This window comes from Elephantulus edwardii, unplaced genomic scaffold (genome assembly GCF_000299155.1).
Source record: "Elephantulus edwardii isolate Elephantulus edwardi_28Jun2011 unplaced genomic scaffold, EleEdw1.0 scaffold00132, whole genome shotgun sequence".
Taxonomy (NCBI): Eukaryota; Metazoa; Chordata; class Mammalia; order Macroscelidea; family Macroscelididae; genus Elephantulus; species Elephantulus edwardii.
The window spans coordinates 5,337,473-5,344,449 of record NW_006399882.1 but is presented as its reverse complement, the minus strand read 5'-3'; the positions used below and the strand labels follow the sequence as shown (position 1 = coordinate 5,344,449).

The 6,977-nt window shown below is 39.3% G+C and overlaps 1 pseudogene; it reads right to left on the bottom strand.

The window, feature by feature from the left end:
* Window positions 1-351: 351 nt before the first annotated feature.
* Window positions 352-952, bottom strand: LOC102868003 (annotated as a pseudogene).
* Window positions 953-6,977: the final 6,025 nt, after the last annotated feature.

Sequence of the window (6,977 nt, the reverse complement as noted above, 5' to 3'; positions counted from 1 at the left end):
AGGAGCAGCCTAGTTTTACCCTCTCTAGGACAAACCTGTTTGTTTTCTTAGCAGTCCATAGTATATTCAACACTCTTCTCCAGCACCATAGCTCAAAGGCATCAACTGTCTTCACATACACACCCAGGATTTCTACCATTGTCTATGTTCACACTTGCAACTCTGCTCATAACATAGAAGGGAGTCCGCACTGAATGCCTCTTGCATGATGGAGATGGAAGCTTTCACAGTGAGAATGCTTTGTCAGAGTCAATACATTCTTTTTTTTTAATTTAACTTCTTTAATTTTTTAAGAGGACTCTCCTTAACATGTCTGAATATACAGTTAGAAGATTCCAAGAAGGAATGATTTCAGGTACAATGGAGAAGCTCTACAATTAATGAACATGTGTCACAAGAAATCAGGTTAACTTCTTCTGCTTCATCCTTGGAAATGCTGTATTTTCCACCGCAACGGCATCTCAGCGAAAACGATTGATCATCTTCATTCCAGGACATTTCTTCAAGATATATTCGAGCATCTACTGGTCCAATATTTCTTAGGTCATCTTCATGCCGCTGCAGGTCATACTCTTTTTTTGTCTCTTCACTTCCTAGAATCTTCTATGCCTGATCAATTTCAATGAACTTTTTTAAGCATTCCTCCATTGTTCCTGCTGGCAAATCTGCACTTTGTTTGTCTGAATGATACTGTTATGGGGATTTTGGTGGTGTAGGAAGTTGTGCTGGAGCAAAGTCAGCACCTCTGTCAGTTTGAATCCACCTGTGGTTCCTCAGGAGAAAGATGAGCAACCACCTCCCACGCGATGTTCAGTCTCTCAAAAACTTGCTGGAGAGATAGCATTTAAATGAGCTTCTGATATTTTTGTTTTAAGTCGGACACACTTGCAGATGGGTCTGCACCTAGAATGCTGCACCAATCCTTTTTTGGTATCTGCTCAATAGCCATCATCCACTGAACAGTGGCCTGCTTCCAGATTAGCTCACTCGAGCTCTGCGCCAGAAGTCAGAGTCAATACATTCTTAAAAACACTTATGTTCCAATCCGAAGAGTACTCCTACATCTACGGTAGAGACAGGCATGATTGTTTAAGTAACCTTTTGTATATACAGTGATGGATATGGATCTACTGAAAAGAGACAAAATAGCATTGTTTTGTTTTCAAAGCTGGTATCATCTCTAACTAAAAGGAAGCTCTGTTATTTTGTTTTTTAATCAATAGGCAATATATTTTAAGAAGTATGCAAAGGCTAAGCTGCAAAAAAACCCCACAATATAAATTCACAGATAAAGGAACATTAAACACAGGAAGTGGGGGGGGGGGTTACTCAACAAATATGAGCCCACCTTATTTATTGGGTAATCAAAGCAAATGAGGCTTTGATTCAATAGGAAGGCACTAAGGAGTTAGGAGAGAGAGAGAGAGATGCCAGCCATACCTAGAAGCAGAGCCTTGGGGAGAGAGAGAGAGAGAGATGCCAGCCATACCTAGAAGCAGAGCCTTGGTGTGAAACTACTCACTGTTATTGTTGTTAGGTGCCATTGGGTGGCCGGCAACTCATAGCAAGCCTATCTATAGTAGCTCTCAACTCTGCCCTATCCTGAGCCAATCTCACCATCTCTGACACACCCGGCTCCATAACCCCAGTTATTGTATCAATCCAACTCATCTAGGGTCTTCCTCTTCTGTGCTGTCCCTCCACCTTTCTAAGCATGATGTCCTTCTCCAAGGACTGGCCCCTCATGACCATATGCCCAAAGTATGTAAAATGTAGTTTCAAAATCCTTGCCTTCAAGGAGTATCCTGGTTTTACTCTCTCCAGCACAGATCTATTTGTTTTCTTGGTTGTCCATGGTATTCTTAATACTCTTCTCCAGCATCACAACTCAAAGGCATGGATTCTTCTGTCATCCTTAGTCATCGTCAAGCTCTCACATGCATTGCAAGTAATTGTGAAGACCATGACCTGGATCAGACAGATCTTGGTCTGTAGATGGACATCATTGCTCTTCAGCACTCACTCTGAAGAGGTCCCTGATAGTAGACAAAAGATGTAATTCATCTTTTGATTTCCTCACTGCTGGTGCCAAGAGTGTTGATTGAGTGCTGCTGATTATTAAGTGAGCACAAATAAACTGGTGTTTGCCTTGATTATTGCTGACCCTTTAAAAAAAATGAAGCTCCTGGAAAGAACACTGACTCTGGAATCAGACAAGAGCTAACGTGGTGTCAGGAAGGGTTCGCAAGCTTCATCTACATCAACTCATTTACTATTCATAATAACTCTTGCTGATTTTTATTGTATGTGTCATCATGTTGGAGCCAATACATAGCTGACTCTCCAGTAGATGGTCAGGAACAGTAATTTCCCTAGAATTAGATTGTCCGTCTTCTCCCATGAAGCAGGTGATTTATTCTGCCTGCCTTTGGATTGGCTATGAAACTCCATACCCACCAGGCCCCTTTAACAACATTAGGATGTATGAATTCTGATCTCATTTTTATTTCTATGTTATGCATGAGAATAACAAAGCAAAGAAACTTTAAGAAACTCACGTTCAACTGCCATCAAATCAGTTCTGACTGACCCTCCATAAGGTCTTGTCAATTGTACAGGAAAGAGACTGCCCATCTTTTTGTAGAAGAGCCAATGATGGATTTAGACCTCTAGAGACGAAGCCTTTGTGCTTAACGGTGTAAGTCAATATGTACTACACCACCGTTGAAAGTATTTGTCCAGGTTACATTTCTTCTTCTTCTTCTTTTTTTTTTTTATTTCAATGACCATCTACAGAGATTTTGGAATTCCATTCAGTCATTGTTGCACTTTTCTCCCCGCCCACTCCCCTCCTCCCCCATTCGCTCCTCTCCTTGAAAAGCAAAATAGAAACTCCTTCATTGGTACACAATCCCCCCCCTCACACCCCACCAACCCCTCCCTCACCCCAAATATAATCCACTCTGCAACCCTCATTCCATACTCTTATGATAAACATAATGCCCTAAGATATAATACTTTAAAACTATTCTCTTCCTCATAGACTTCAATGCAGTAAACATAATTTATCCACTTTTTGTCAGTCTTACCCCACCCCAATGTCAGCCTCATTCTACAACAGTGACACCATATAACATTCCAGGTTACATTTCTTAAGAGATAGATTTTAGATTTTGTTAAGCCAAACAGATCTGGCTTCAAGTTCATGTTTTTATTCACTATGTCAGAAGTCCTCAAACATTTTCATTTCAAGAACCTTTACATCCCTAAAAAAATATTGAGGATCTCAAAGAAGTTGACTTATGGAAGTCATAACTATCAACATTATTAAATGTTGATATTAATAAAATCAAAATATAACTGAGAAGTTCTGAAAATGCTTATCAATTTTTCATAAAAAAAACAAACTCATTATGTGTTAACATAAATAATGAGATTTTATGAACAGATTTATATTTTCCAAAAGGAAAAAAAATTAGTGGAAAGAACAGCATTCATTTCCATCCAATATTTGGCATAATAGAAGGCAGCTTGATTACCAAGTCTGTTTCTGCCTTCAATCTCGTATACCATGTGGTTTTGATTGAAATACATAGAGGTACAGATATAAAATTTACACAGATATAAAACTGAAAAAAGAGGGGAGTAATTTAATAGGTGTTTACCAATAACTGTAGCTATTTTTTTTATAGTACATGAATTTGACTAATGATATTTTCACAAAAGTTGGTGACAATGTGGAATCTCAGATGCTCTCAAATGAACTTTTCATGCTCGGTGATGTAAAACTAGAGGACTAATACACACTTCCAATGGATCTGTGCATGAGTTTATAATGTCATGCATCGGACCTTTGGAAGGTAGTGAATGAATTCTGCAGATCTTCCAAATTATTTTTAAAAACAAGTTCACTAATATTAACACTGAGCTCATAAAGACAGTTTTAAACTGGGAAGCTGACAAGGTCATGACAGTGTATACAAGGTTTCAAAAATTCTAATTTTTACTTCAAAGAGTTTTACTATTGGCAACAAATACCTTCACGTTATTTCCCTAGAAGTCTTTATGAGCACTGATATGTCATGTACTTGTAGGCATTAATTTCTAGCTACAATTGTGAAACTTTGATGTATATGAATGTGTTTCTCAGAAATCCCTAGATACCTAGGGAGGAAAGGCACTTCACTTTAGACTATTAGCATTATTAACAGAGAGTTAAATATTTTGCTAAGGCCGCATCAGCTTTCCTCGCCATTGCTTTTATGTTATCATTGTAAATGTCAACCTAACCAAAGAAAGTCAAAGAACATCTTAGCATTATTCAGTCTTGATCAAAAGCATCAAGCCCACTGCTGTTGATTCTGACTCAAGACAGCCCTCCACCAGATTTCTGATGCTGTAAATCTTCACAGGAGCGGATAGCTGGAGATTCAAACCACTGACCTATTGGTAGCAGCCCCACACATGACCCTCTATCCTACCAAAGTTCCTTGCTTCTGACAAGGCCGCCTGAAATGGTCTCAGAAAACGCTTGAGGGGTTCACAGCCACACTTTGGGAATCACCACACAATCCATAGATCTTTCAGATCTGTGTCCTACCTCTTAAAGTTGTGTCACTTGAATATCTACTAGCTTCAGGTTTCCTCACCTTTAAGTTGCAGATGTGAATAAATAACTCTGCTCCCGTGAAGTTATTTTGAAAATTGAGAGAATTCTGGGTTAAGCTCCTGCCCAACACTCTGGCACACAGCTGCTGCTGAGTTGGTTCTGAGTCAATGAAACAAAGCTCCGTTCTGCACCACCTTTGTGATCTTGGTGTGCTTGGACCCATGGTTGAGGGTATGGTGTTAGTTCATCTCCATCTTTTTGAAGATTCCTTAATTTTCACAGACTCTCCATTTTATCAGCTGTGATGTTTTAGGGATCTTTCCTGCTAAGATGGTAATAGTAAGTGAGTTGAAGTATTGCCATCTCTGCTTCTAAAGAGTATTTTTGTTGTATTTCTTCTTCTAAGACTGATTTGTTAGTTTATCCCACAGTCAACAGTATATTCCGTATTCTTTGTGCACACCACAATCTGAACACATTAATGAGTCTTCTGTCTTCTTTTTTCATTGTCCTGCTATCTCATGCAAATGAGGTAATTGAAAAGACCATGCCTTAGGTCAGGCACAACTTAGCCATCACATTGACATCTCTGATCCTTAAAACTAAGGAACCCTGAGTTACTTAATGCAAAGCACATTGCTTGTTTTCTTAAGTACTGCTTCTGTGCATTTTGATTATTGATTCAAGTAAAATTAAACAACTAACAATTTCTGTTTCTTCTTATTGCTCCTTAGTAGAAGTTATAAAAGTGAGAGTTATCAACCTTCATCCAAGTTTGTAACAAGTTACTGGCAAAGCTGAGCCTTAGACTTGTATTTATTGATTTCTGTGTAGAGAAGAACAAGTCCCCATATGACTTCTGTAGTAACAGGGAGCAAAGTAGCTAATGCAATTGGTTCAGTTGTTTCCCTGGTTAAATGGTGTGATTTATATGAGCTGTGTGTTAGAGACGGTCAGAATGGCACAGGATAGGGCAGGGTTCAGATTTCTCAGAGTCAATGTGAGTCATAGTTAACACGCTGGCTCGTAACAACAATCACCTGAGCTGCACGTGGGCCATGACTTTGCTGCTTACCAACTATGTGACCATATGCATGTTACGTCTCTAAGCCTCAGGTTTCTTCACTGTAAAACTGGACAATAATAGCACCTACCTCAAGATGTTGATATGGGAATTAAATGACATAATGTACAATAAAGTATCAGTCTCAAATAAATATTCCATAATGGTTATTGTTGTTACATTACATCAAGTCAAAATTGACCTATAACTGCCCCTCCAGTAGGTTTTCAGAGGCCATAAATCACATGGGAGTTTCCATGTTCTTGCGATGGTGAATAATGCCACTAGGAACACTGGTGTACAAGACTCCATGTGTGCCTCAGTTCTCATTTTCTCTGAGTATATTCCAAGCAGTGGAATATCTGAGTCCTATTGAATCTTTATGTTCCGCTTTTTTGAGGGAATGCCAGACTGCCTTCCAGAGTGGCTATACCATTTTACAATCCTACCAACAATGTATAAGAGTTTCTATCTTGCCACATCCTCTCCAACATTTATTACTTGCTGTCCTGCTAAACTTTGCCACTGCTACTGGGGTAAGATGGTATCTCATTGTGGTTTTTATTTGCATCTCTCTTATTGCCAATGATTTGGAGCATTTCTTCTTGTGTCTGTTGGCCATTTAATGTCCTCCTCCGTGAAAAGTCTTTCCGTTTCGTTTGCCCATTTTGTAATTGGATTATCACTCTTTTTCTTCTGGAGGCCCTGTAGGATTCTCCAAACTTTCATTATGAGACTTTTGTCTGAGATGATATTGCCAAATGTTTGTTCCCAGTCAGTAGGTGTAAGAGGATCCAAGGGGGGAGGGGCTTAAACATAGGGTCACACAATTTGATGCGTGGAGGGAAAGGTTGGTAAAGGAAAGGGGAAAGGTCTGGAGTGAAAAGCAAGGTATATGAACTTTATGAACTCTGCACTTAAACCAGTATAAAATTTTTTTTTTTCAATCACACAGGAAAAGATTGTCCATGCTTGTGGATTTGAACTGTATACATTGGCATCAGCAGCTGCTTGTTATAGTAATCCTATTATTATCTTCATCTCAACTCAATATCACTTCCTAATGAACGTCTCTTCTGATTGACTAATGAAGGTCCCCATTTTAAGATCTAAAAGCTCCCATTCTTCCCCTTCCCAAGACTTACTACAGCTATTGTGGTTGTTGTTGTTATGTGCCACCGAGTCACTTGCGACTCATGACGATTCTATGTACAACAGCCCTAAACTCGGCTCTGTCCTGTGCCAATGGCACTGCCTCTGATGCACTCAACCCGATTGATTACCTCAGTCACTGAATCAATCCAC